Source organism: Pan troglodytes, chromosome 12 (assembly GCF_028858775.2).
Source record: "Pan troglodytes isolate AG18354 chromosome 12, NHGRI_mPanTro3-v2.0_pri, whole genome shotgun sequence".
NCBI lineage: Eukaryota > Metazoa > Chordata > Mammalia > Primates > Hominidae > Pan > Pan troglodytes.
This window is the reverse complement of record NC_072410.2, coordinates 100327402-100340526: the sequence shown is the minus strand read 5'-3', so window position 1 is coordinate 100340526 and position 13125 is coordinate 100327402.

Sequence of the window (13125 nt, the reverse complement as noted above, 5' to 3'; positions counted from 1 at the left end):
TATATTCCATTGTCAGTTTTGTCCATGAGACTTTGGAAATGCCTCCAAGCTTCCATTCAAGATGGTAAACAGAGCTTATATATTTAACTACACCATAGTAAATTTCCATTTATATTCACAGTGTTATGTAAAAACATATACATTTTTAAAAATTGCATCAGTGTTACCAAACAGGGAAGGATGCCATTCACATATTCAATATTGTGAGGGTGTTTTTCCAAGATTTATTATAGGTCTTGGATTACTAGATTGAAAAATTACTAGCCTATGATTCAATGCATGGGAAGGCAATCCCCCAGATCTCCAAAACACTCATGGCAGAATTGGAGAAATGGGTAAGACCTGGGCAATCAAGAGAGTCCAAATCTCACAATTTGAATGACTTCAGCATGGACACCAGGAAAATCCTTGAGAGTCCCAGGCTTGGACTCTTACTCTGGGGCTCTTTGACCATAGACAGTCTCATGAATAATGCCAAATAAAATGGGGACATTTTCTCAACAAGCCACTGACATTGGCCTGTCTACTCTGTTCTATTTCCTGTACTTTTACATTGCCAGATAAAGATACCAGTCCTTGTAAGTGAGGAGTAGGAAGGGAGCTAAAGTTACAGGCATTCATGCAGTAGGAAGGTTTGATTCTTCTGACACGGGTTTATTTCTCTGTTTGTGGATGTTTGTCACTTGCATCTCTTGTAGCAGCCAACATTTATCAGGGACTCAGTTATTGTTTATTGGGCAATGCAAATGTCCATGTTGTGAGACTCTTACAGAAAGGCTTCCTCCAAAACCAGGCACACCAGCAGGGCAAGCTCTGTGTGCCTCTGTCCACATTCTGCTCCAATTACATTTCTAAAAGATCAAACTTGACCCCAATGCCCCACCCCTTCTCCTCCAGCTCCTGCTGCCTGCACTGATGGACCCTACTGCCTGGTTGGCATATCACTTGGTTTACAGCAACTGGAAAGAGGAATATAATGTAACAAACCTTGCTGCTATTTACAAGATAGTTGTTTCTTTGTTTTTACTCCCTCAAGTTGGTTGTAACACTGAAGTTAGCTGGGCTACTGCCTCATATCCCTAATTGAAATGACTTTGCTCATTGCTGTGGTTTGAATGTGTGTGCCATGGTTTGAATGTGTATGCCACCACCCCCAAATTAACATGCTGAAGCCTAGTCACCAATGCGAGGCTATTAGAAGGCAGGGCCTCTAGGAGGTGATTAGATAATGAGGGTGGAACCTTCATAAATGGGGTTATGACCTTATAAAATAGGCCCAGAGAGCTGCCTTTTCCCTTTTATCCTATGGGGACACAGTAAGAGGATGCCATCTATAAATCAGAAAGCAGAGTCTCACCAGATACTGAATTTGCCAGTGCCCTGATCATGGACCCTCCAGCCTTCAGAATTGTGAGAAATTTCTGTTGTTTATAAGCTACTTATATAAGCTATATGGCATTTTGTGGTAGCAGCCCAAATGGACTAAGGCACTTATCAACAAACCCTCTTCAGTAAAGTCCTACTTTAAATAGTGTGCACCCTATGCCATGGTGTATCAGTCAATTATTACCATAATCATTTTGTGTGACAAACAATCTCAAGATCTTAATGGATTACTACAGTAACTACTTATTTTCCTTGCTTCTGTGAGTCAGGTATGGCTTTACTAAGATAGGATGGGCTTGGCTACAGGTCAGATTAGCATTGTTCCAACCATTTTTTCTTTTGCAGGCAACAGACACCTGAGCCATGTATTCCTCCTGATGGATCGCAGGAGCATAAGATGGTAAGCCGAAACACAGAATACATCGCAAAGCCCATCCTTGAAACTAGGACACTGTCCATCAGCTACAAGCCCTATGATTAAGTCCATCAAAGGTGAAGTAGATGGAACTCCATATAGACAAAAATAAAGGTGACAGGTAAGAATAGGAAACGGTTGAAGTGGATGAGATAAAATTCTAACCTTATGAATAATTTCAGGAATATAACAAGTGTCTTTCCAAGTTATGGTTGGCTATGTATGATAGATTTATTTATTTATCCCAATTTTGCCCTCCCTCCAAGGTATGAGATTATACATTTACCCCCTTTATAGTATGGCTTCTTAGTTACTGGATCCTGGGTTAGTCTAGCCTTCAATTTGATACTGTAAACAAGATGTTTTATACTGATTCTTTTCTTATCTATGCTGATGCAAATTTCTCCTAATATGTATCTTGGTGTGCTACACACACACATTATTTGACACCCATATATCTATGTATATATGTATAGGTCTGCATATATATTTGTGCAAGCATAAATTTGTAAGGGAGGGGAATTAAATGCATAGGGCTTAAATTGCCATCTTGAACCAGAAGACCTTCGGGTGTAATTTTTCCATGTTTGTTTAAGTGTGTTTCTCCCAAAGAGACTGTATATCATCTTGGTATTCTAAGCACATAATATTGTTCCTGGACTAGTCATATAAATAAATAAATAAATAAATAAATAAATAAATAAATATATGTATGTGTGTGTGTGTGTGTGTATACACTCAACAAATGTTCAAATTAAATTATTAATCAAATTAATGATTTGGCTATTCTTTCCAAACATTTTATGACGATAAAAACTTAAATCCTGTACTAAAATCTTGCATCTTTTCATCCCATTCATTCTGTGACCCAGCAGCTTAATCCTGCCTTGCTGACCTTGTATATTCTCTAGTTCCATGATGCCTCCTTTAAGGTGGGGTGAAATATGTAGCAAATAACTCAGGGTAAAGGCACAATTGTCTGTTAACAGAATTTAAGAGATGTGAGTTTTTATCAGAGATGGTACATAGCAAAAGTTAGTATCAGTAAACTGTGGTTCTGACTTTTCTGCTACTGTTGGACTTTTTAAACCCCTTCACCTCTCTAACCTCAGATTTCCCAAAAGAAAATGGAAACACGTTTTTAGAAGCTACTTTTCCTCCCCACCTTACCTGGCTATATCAAATGAAATGTTTGAGAATATGCTATGAATAAGAAGTGTTACAAAAATATGATCTGCAAGTATTAAAAGAGAAATTTAATAAATCCAGAGACTATTGTTTAGAAAGTAATTATTACTTGTGTCTCTCAGGGCAAGGAGAAGGGAACAGAAGGATATGGAGAAGCTATTTGTAGTTCACCCCTGCCTAGATAAAATGACTTTAAACACAGTATACAATTGCAGAATAAGAAGTACCCCTCAAGATATAAAATTCTCCTCATATTACCTCCCCCATCATCCACATCCAAGAATCCAGGATGGGGGCAGGTAAAGGGGAAAGAAGATCAGCAGCTTCAGAAGGGGGTCTCTATGGGAGGGAATTTTCAGAGTCTGTCAGCCTCACTCAACCTTCAGGGTTCTGGTTAATGCATTTTGACAGGGAAGAGAGTTGATTCTGAATAAATGAATCCTTTCATGTAGAGAACTTCTGGGGAGCAGTGCAGAGTGAAAAAAACCAGCACCCATGACTTCCTCATGTGGAATTCTGGGCTGATGCTCCATCTGACTCCAGGTAATCACGGGGCATTTCTTTCAAAGCCATCCATATTTCTGGGCTGGAAAAAAAAAGTTTCAAAGACTAAACCCCATGCTGAGGAGCTGATTTCTTATAACAATAGCTAATGATGAGTGTTCTTGAAACCGCTTTTTAATCAAAGGACAGGGATTGTCAGAGCAGATATCACTGTATTAAGTCCAAACTAAAAGCCTGGTCAGGGCTTCTATACTATAGATAAAACCATTAATAAAGGCAGCTCTAAGATATTTCTGTGAAAGATTCAGAAAGAACACTAATTAACCCAGACAGGGAATCTTCCAAAGATGTATTCCTTCTGTTGAAGAATATCCTGTATTGGCATTTTTGTGGATCATTCTTGACATTTTGCCAGTTCTGCTGTCAGCTTTCAAGGGATACAGAAATAGTGAGTAGATTTTTAAGAGCAAAAATCTATAAAACAAAGTCTGATTACAACACTACTGGCTGGCTTAAAAACAAACACAGAGATGATCATTAAAAAACAAAACTTCTAGCAAAGTCTCCTGTGGTAAAATAGCTTCATCTTGTTGGTATGAGACCATGTCTGAAAGAGCCAACTTAGATTGAATTACAGTGTTCTCTGGATTACAAGTGTAAAAGTGTTTAGGGTTATTGTTTAGTGAACATGTCTGGGTGAGCAGACAGTCACACACATATACACACATTCATTCAGTGAATATTTATTAAACAGCTATTCTGTGCCAGACACTGCTAATAAACTCTTATGAGAGCTACCGTTATTACTTTTTATAAAATACTAGTAATTGTTCTAAAAAGAGTAATTGCTAAATGTTTATTTTATGCTTCAAGTAACTGAACATTTTTAGACATAAGTAGTATGCACAAGCTCATTATTAAAAAACTAAAGTAGAATATTGGCTATTAAAGTGGAAGTAAAGTATCTATTTATCAGTCCCTGACTTCCATAGCCCAACCACCACTTCCTGTGGAAATATTATTCATGGAGCGTGATTTAAAGAGTATTACTCTCAAACATTCTTACCACCCAGAACTTGCTAATGGCATTCAAAAGTGATGTAACACAAGTCACATTTCACACTTATACTCTTTCTCTTTATTCGCATAGTACCCATACTACTCTAGAAAACAGTATTTTTAGCTCCCTCACTTTAGCCCCTAAAATGACTGAGAATAAGAGAAGATCGAAGTTTTCTTCCTTTCCTTTCCTTTCTGCCGCCCTCCCTCCTTCTTTCTCTTTCTCTCCTTTTTTTCTTCTTTCCTTCTTTCTTGTTATTGTTTCTAAATTATATGCATAGGCCAATATAACACAGACACAAGTTTGCGGGTTGTCAGGAAAATAAGAAAGAGAACATTTTGACTAAGAACTCCAAATTGAACCAGAATAGAGGACATAGTGCATTTCTTTGTAACTTGGAAAGTTGGGTCATGGAGAAGCTACTGTGTAAAATAGGCATATAAAATTCTGGCATTAAAGAAGACTCTTGCTCAGCCAATGACATGTGGACTGCCTGGATATCCCCAAATTCTGATTCCACATTTGTTTTTATAAAACAAAACAAATGAACAAAGAACAGCCCCATATTCACCTGCTACTTGCTACAAAACATAGGCCTGAGAGAATTTATGAGCAAAGGCAGGATGTTTACTTTAAATATGTTTGTATAGCATTTGGAATCCTCAGAGAATGGGGCCTGAATAAACAAAACACCACTACTAATAATATTTCACAAAGCTCGGTGAGAGAGTGGCTGTGGACCCTGGCCATTCCCTGGGCATACCTGCCTCTTATCAAACTCACATCACAGTCTGATGGGGTGTCCTTCTCTTGCCCTTGCCATTCAATAACTCCTGCAAGTGCAGAAGACAATGGGGGTTTTAAGGAAGGGTCAGGATTCTCTGCCCATCTCCATTGCTCCTGCACTCAGCCCCGTGGTCACCTCCTGCAACTGGCATTGTGCAGACCGTCATGGAAGAGAAATGGTCCCTGGGCAGAGTCTGTCAGCAGGAATTTTGGCTGAGGAAGAGAGACAGTTCTTGTCCAGCATCGTATTTCTTTCTCTACCTTAGTAATAGCCAGAGAATACTGGAAATGACCGACTGAGTAAATTGCTTTTGGAACAAATGCACTCCCTCCCACTGGTCTCCTCCTTCTCTTTTTTTGGTTTCTGGCTCTCTCCCCTCCCTCCTCATCTCCTCCTATCCCTCTGCCAGCATGAAAATCTCTCCTCTCTTTCAGATGATGCAAAGCTACTGACAAAGCTCAGGAAAACATGTATATATGTAATATGTAATGTTTTGCTAACAATTCAGGATGTCGCCTCCAGCTTTCCAGGTCATGAAGTAGGTGTGGTCTAGGTCAGAAAAGCCATCCGTCTTCACATTCATGCAGCCAGGCCAGCATGTAGGGGCCACTTGCAAACATCACTGACCCCATAACATGGTCTGTCTCTTGAGATTTATCCACAAGCATTGGCCTGAAGCCCCTTGGCTGGTAAAACATGATCCCAAGAGGAGGAGATAGTTCAGATTCCTGACTGGGTGCACCCAATAGAATGAAGTCATTAACGTTGTTGCTACTTCCAGCTTCCCTCTCAGTCCAGCCTGGGTTCTCCTCCCTGAAACTTGCTCTGGATTCCTTTGAACAGTTTTGTTATCAGCTGCACAGATACTGTAAACCAACCTTCAGTGAGTGTGTCTGTCTCTGGTAGTGGTTAAAATTACACAAAGACACACCTTTATTGGGAGTTACTGCTGTGAACTTCCTTTACACTAGGGATATAATACAACTTATAAAGCAGGTGTCTGCCAAATTAACGAGCATAGTCTGCACTGCTTTCTGACACCAACAACAAATTCTCCGGCTCTCTAGACACCAACTAGATATCCTACAATTCAATTCTGTTTTGACACTATCTTCCTAGAGTTAGCATCAGAGCCCATGAGTTAAGAGCTCAGTCCCACAAGACCATGCCCACTTTAGACACCAGTCCTAAGTCCCAGGCTGTCACCTGTACTTCTGACTGGATATAAATTTGAGGGTTTTCATTATCCCCTTTTAGGTTTTGCTACTTTTCTAGGACAGCTCATAGAACTCAGGAAAATACTTCATTATTTATTGTAAAGGATACATCTCAGGAATAGCCAAATAAAAGAGACACACAATGCAATGTATTGGGGGAGAGCGTGTGCAGAACTCCCATGATCACTCTGGGCATGCCGCACTCCCAGCAACTCAGAAGCTCTCCAAACCCCACTGTTTAGGGTTTTTATGCAGGTCTCATTGCATAGGCATAATTGATTAAATTATTGGCCATTGGCGATTGGTCTCAACCTTTAGAATCTCTCCCCTCCCCAGGGGTCACTGCTTGAGGCTGAAAGTTCCAACTTCTAGTCATGCCTTGATCTTCCTGGTGAGCAGTTGCCATTCTAAAGCTGTCTGGAGCCCCAAGACACCAATCACATCATTAGCATACAAAAGACACTAATCCCCTGGAGATTCCAAGGACTTTAGGAGCTGTGTGCCATCAATCAGGGACAAAGATCCTCATATATTTCTTATTATGCCATGGGAAATAATACAGTTTACAAAGCAGGGTGTCTGCTAAATTAATCTTAATTAATGAACACAGAGATCCATGATTAGAGGTGTTGCCATGTGTGTCCCCACACTCTCCACCCACATGCACTAATGTCCCTTAGCAAACAGCCTCCTGCATTAGTTTGCTAAGGGTAACAGCCAAGTACTACATGTTCTCACTTATAAATGGGAGCTAAATGAACTTATGAACACCAAGAAGTAAACAACAGACACTGGGGTCAGCTTGAGGGGGGAGGATAGGAGGAGGGAGAGGAGCAGAAAAGGTTAACTACTGGGTACTGGGCTTGATACCTGGGTGATGAAATAATATGTACAACAAACTCCCATGACATGTGTTTGCCTATGTAACAAACCTTCACATGTACCCCTAAACTTAAAATAAACATTAAAAAAATATCAGGCAGGAGAAAGAAATAAAGTGTATTCGGTTAGGAAAAGAGGAAGTCAAATTGTCCTTGTTTGCAGATGACATGATTGTATATCTAGAAAACCCCATTGTCTCAGCCCAAAATCTCCTTAAGCTGATAGGCAACTTCAGCAAAGTCTCAGGATACAAAATCAATGTGCAAAAATCACAAGCATTCTTATACACCAACAACAGACAAACAGAGACCCAAATCATGAGTGAACTCCCATTCACAATTGCTTCAAAGAGAATAAAATACCTAGGAATCCAACTTACAAGGGACCTGAAGGACCTCTTCTAGGAGAACTACAAACCACTGCTCAATGAAATAAAAGAGGATACAAACAAATGGAAACACATTCCATGCTCATGGGTAGGAAGAATCAATATCGTGAAAATGGCCATACTGCCCAAGGTAATTTATAGATTCAATGCCATCCCCATCAAGCTACAAATGACTTTCTTCACAGAATTGGAAAAAACTACTTTAAAGTTCATATGGAACAAAAAAGAGCCTGCATTGCCAAGACAATCCTAAGCTAAAAGAACAAAGCTGGAGGCATCATGCTACTTGACTTCAAACTATACTACAAGGCTACAGTAACCAAAACAGCACGGTACTGGTACCAAAAAAGAGATATAGACCAATGTAACACAACAGGGCCCTCAGAAGTAATGCCACTTATCTACAACCATCTGATCTTTGACAAACCTGACAAAAACAAGAAATGGGGAAACGATTCCCTATTTAATAAATGGTGTTGGGAAAACTGGCTAGCCATATGTAGAAAGCTGAAACTGGATCCCTTCCTTACACCTTACACAAAAATTAATTCAAGATGGATTAAAGGCTTAAATGTTAGACCTGAAACCATAGAAACCCTAGAAGAAAACCTAGGCAGTACCATTCAGGACATAGGCATGGGCAAGGACTTCATGTCTAAAACACCAAAAGCAATGGCAACAAAAGCCAAAATTGACAAATGGGATCTAATTAAACTAAAGAGCTTCTGCACAGCAAAAGAAACTACCATCAGAGTGAACAGGCAACCTACAGAGTGGGAGAAAATTTTTGCAATCTACTCATCTGACAAAGGGCTAATATCCAGAATCTACAAAGAACTCAAACAAATTTACAAGAAAAAAACAAACAACCCCATCAAAAAGTGGGTGAAGGATATGAACAGACACTTCTCAAAAGAAGACATTTATGCAGCCAAAAGACACATGAAAAAATGCTCATCATCACTGGCCATCAGAGAAATGCAAATCAAAACCACAATGAGATACCACCTCATACCAGTTAGAATGGCGATCACTAAACAGTCAGGAAACAACAGGTGCTGGAGAGGATGTGGAGAAATAGGAATGCTTTTACACCGTTGGTGGGACTGTAAACTAGTTCAACCATTGTGGAAGTCAGTGTGGCGATTCCTCAGGGATCTAGAACTAGAAATACCATTTGACCCAGCCATCCCATTACTGGGTATATACCCAAAGGACTATAAATCATGCTGCTATAAAGATACATGCACACATATGTTTATTGCAGCACTATTCACAATAGCAAAGACTTGGAACCAACCCAAATGTCCAACAACGATAGACTGGATTAAGAAAATGTGGCACATATACACCACGGAACACTATGCAGCCATAAAAAGGATGAGTTCATGTCCTTTGTAGGGACATGGATGAAGCTGAAAACCATCATTCTCAGCAAACTATCGCAAGGACAAGAAACCAAACACCGCATGTTCTCACTCATAGGTGGGAATTGGACAATGAAAACACATGGACACAGGAAGGGGAACATCACACACCAGGGCCTGTTGTGGGGTGGGAGGATGGGGGAGGGATAGCATTAGGAGATATACCTAATGTTAAATGACGAGTTACTGGGTGCAGCACACCAACATGGCACATGTATACATATGTAACTAACCTGCACGTTGTGCACATGTACCCTAAAACTTGAAGTATAATAAAAAATAAATAAATAAAAAATCTGCACTATTGCAGCCAGGCCTGGCCTTGTCTGGATCTAGGAAAGATTAACAGAGAGGCTGACTCCTCTAGAGGTCTGAAAAGAAATACTGACCACCTTTTTCTCTGAGGGCTGCTACCTGTGAAGTTTCAACTACGTAACAAGACCACCTTGCCTAGTAAAACCTCCTCTTTTCTCCCTTCTGTAATCTGATTTGTCATCATAACCCATTCTGGGCCATTCTCTGAAACCTCATTCTTTCTGTAACCTCAAGATGGTATATAAGCTTCTGTACCCTATGGGGGGATGAGGGTTGGGTCTTCGTTCTGAAGGTTCTTGTACATACACATTAAATAAATTCATATGCCTTTTCTCCTAAAAACACAATCAAACAAAAGCCTCACCAGTGAGTTAATTCCACACCCCAGGACCTACCTCATCTGAGACCCAGTCTTCAGGGACCTCTCTCCAGCCCTGTCATCTGATATCATTGAAATAGATTAAACTTGACTTTCTGAGCTCCTCTTTTGGCTCCTATAGCCTGCAGCTCTGCTTGCATGTGCCTATGTGATTTCTCATTCCAGTCAGATTACAAACTAACCGAGACACAGATCTTGTGCAAAAATTTTCTGCTGCCATCTCAGCATCTACTTCAGCGTCTTCCCAAGCATCAGTAAATGTTTGCTAATAATTAATTAATAAAATAGATCTATAAAATGACTATTACTGGGAATAATACTACTGATAATAAAAATAATATTTAAGTAACATTTATAACTTGCCAGGAACTTTACTAGACATACATTTAATAATTAATTTACTTTATATGAACCAGCTGTGAAAGAGAGTTAACATATTCTCTACACAGGAAAAACCAAAGTTTAGAGAAAAATGCTAAAGAAACTGATGCAGGGTCATGCATAGAGGAGGCAAAAAAAAAAAAAAAAAGATTTCTGCCTCATAATCCCCAGAATGTTGAGCCAAAGTGGAATTTTGAAGGTATCATTAATAAGATTTTTCTCAGTAGGGAAGATTGATTTTCTCTAGCAAAATGGAACTCTGTCTTCACAAACTCATACAGAAAGTTCTCTTCATAATGATCAGGATTTGCAATGTGCTTATCCAGGTGCTCCTAGATTTTTAGTAAAAGTCATCTATATATCACAGAATAACTGAGCGAGGAGGACTATAAAAAATAATCCAGTTCCAAAAATTGTTTACTTTCAGCATCCAGTTGATATCTTTAAACTTCTGTAGGCAGAAAATACTTCAGAGCTTGAGTGCATGACATACAAATGGTCTCTGACGTTACTTTTCAACTTATTTTTTAACTTCATGATGGTACAAAAGTGATACATATTCAATAGAAACCATACTTTGAATTTTGATCCTTTCCAGGGATACTATGCTATGATGGGGTGCTATTCTCCCTCTCTCTCTTTTGCTGTCTCCATGCTGGACACTGGCAGTGAGCCACAGCTCCCAGTCAGCCACACATTCATGAGGGTAAACAACTGATACAGCCATTCTGTTTTTCATTTTCAGTCCAGTATTCAATAAGATACATGAGATATTCAGCACTTTGTTATAAAACAGGCTTTGTGTTAGATAATTTTGCCCAACTACAGGCCAATGTATTGTTCTGAGCATATTTAAGCTAGGCTGGGCTGAGCTATGCTGTTTAGTAGGTTATCTATATTCAATGCATTTTTGACTTAAGATATTTTCACCTTACAATAGGTTTATTGAAATGTAACCCCATCATAAGTCAAGGAGCATCTATGCTTCAAACAGTCCTGGGCAAGAAAGAGTTGAACTTTGCTCTAGACCCCCACTATATTCATGCCTCCTAGTATCTTGGCTATGTCTACTAATTCTCAATTGCAGGCTTTACTTTAGGGATGTAGTTTTCAAGATGACCCTTTTTGGGATCTTAGTGTCTTCCAATGTTGTACAGATTATGTCTAGTCTTGCCTGTTGACCACAGTCTAGCAACTAGTATTATAACCTAACATGCCTCTAGCTTCCAATTTGGCTCGATTATATATGCCTCAGAATCTTGGAAAGATGTATAATTTGTTTATTTATTTCATAAGAAGTGAAAATTAAATTGGATCTTTAATCCACAAGTCATATTTTCTTTCTTCAGTGCCATGCAATAAAGTCAGTCTCTTTGTCAGTGGAGAAGCTGCTCGTCAATACAAATTGAGCACTTGGTGACAGGAAGAGGTACAGATGTATGAGATGAAGGAATAGTAGCTAATGAACTATTTTAGGATATCAGTTAGCATTCAACAGTCATAATTCACTTAACGAGAATAAACTAAATCCTATACATTCGATATTGATTTCTACCTGGATTTAGTTATTCATAGAACCTATAAAAAATTGTGACTCCATAATTATGGGGATCTTGAACTGAATAAAAGAGGAACAAGGACATATACAAACTGCTAAGGTAGAAGAAAATTGAAGAGATTAGCTGGGTTATAACTAGTATCACAAGAACAAAAACAGAGATATAAGAAAATTAACAAAACATAAAAACAAATTCCGAAAACCTTTGGTCTGAGGCCTCTTATATTAAATCAGCTCAAACTTCCACCACAACCAAGATATAAAGGTGGATGGACTGCACTATCTGTGCCTTTTGGCACCTGTTGTTTGTTCCCCTTCAAGACTCTTTTAATATTCATATAAAATAGTGAGTGACCAGAGAGCACAAGGTCACTTCTCCTAAAGATCAGAGGCACACAATGTCCTCAACCTCCTTGCATAAACATGCACCCACTTATCTCCCCCAACTCCAACCACAATTCCACCTGTTTGCCCAACCCCTTAACTTAACCAAGTTCAACTGTCTTTAGGTAACAGGTTACAATCTTGTGAGGATGTCAGATTGGGATTACGTGTTTCATAAATGTTTGGTTGAGTTGACCTATAAAATGAATGCTATTTTCTTTAGAGAAAGATTTAATGCAATTTTCCTTAATGAGTTTAAAACCATTAATGCCTTTTATTTCTTAAATCTATTTTTGCTCCTTATATTTACCTAGAAATGTATTTCCTACATATATGCTCTGAATGTATTAGCATTTCATTACTTTAACCTGTGTTTCTCTGTAGCTATGGCCCATTTTTTATGCCTAATATTGTTTATTTGGGGTTTTCTCTCTAGTTTATAAGGAAAATTGAATTGTCTATTTTGTCTTTTCAATGGACACACTTAATCTTTTTTGATATTCTCTCCATTATGTCTTTGTTTTATTCTTCACTAATTTACTACTATTATGTATTGAAATTATCTCCTTCTTAAGTTTGTGCTTACTTTATGCGGTAGGCAGATTTTGAAAATTGGCTTCCAAGGTTCCATGTCCTAATCTCTAGAACTTGTGAATATGATGAGATAGCTCTCCCATGATAATGTTACACTATTTGGCATAGTTGAATATAAGATAAGGAGATTATCTGAATAAGTGTAATGTAATCCTATAAACCCCTTTAAAACCAGAGTTTTCTGCAGCTGATAGTGGAAGAGATAGACACTGGAAGCATGAGGGAAATTTGATTTGCAATTGTTGAGATTGAAAGTGTGG